Below are 530 nucleotides of genomic sequence, written 5' to 3' on the forward strand. Positions count from 1 at the left end.
GGTCTCGATCTCCTGACCTTGTGATCCGCCCGCCTCGGCCTCCCAAAGTGCTGGGATTACAGGCGTGAGCCACCGCGCCCGGCCGCCCGGGTAATTTTTGTATTTTTAGTAGAGACGGGGTTTCACCATGCTGGCCAGGCTGGTCTCGAACTCCTGACCTTGTGATCCGCCGGGCTCGGCCTTCTAAAGTGCTGGGATTATAGGCGTGAGCCACCGCGCCTGGCCGATAATGGATTTCTTTAGCCCTCAGGTTAGATCACATGTCCTGCGGAAAGCCTTCAGGAAGCCACCATAGACTCCCGTGCGCCCCCAGCCAGGCCCTCTGACCCCCATCACCGCAATGACCACCTCCCCCACTGGACTGCGAACCTCACTGGGGCGGGGCGGGGCTGGCTCTGTCGGGGTCACATATCCCTGTATCCCTGTCCCCTAGCACAGGTTTGCAGAGTTCATGACTGTAGGTACTAGACGCTTGCTCTACACACGAATGAAAGGATGAAGGGATGAAGTCAGAATTTCTGCCCATCGCG

Source organism: Mandrillus leucophaeus, unplaced genomic scaffold (genome assembly GCF_000951045.1).
Source record: "Mandrillus leucophaeus isolate KB7577 unplaced genomic scaffold, Mleu.le_1.0 Scaffold8, whole genome shotgun sequence".
Classification (NCBI taxonomy): domain Eukaryota; kingdom Metazoa; phylum Chordata; class Mammalia; order Primates; family Cercopithecidae; genus Mandrillus; species Mandrillus leucophaeus.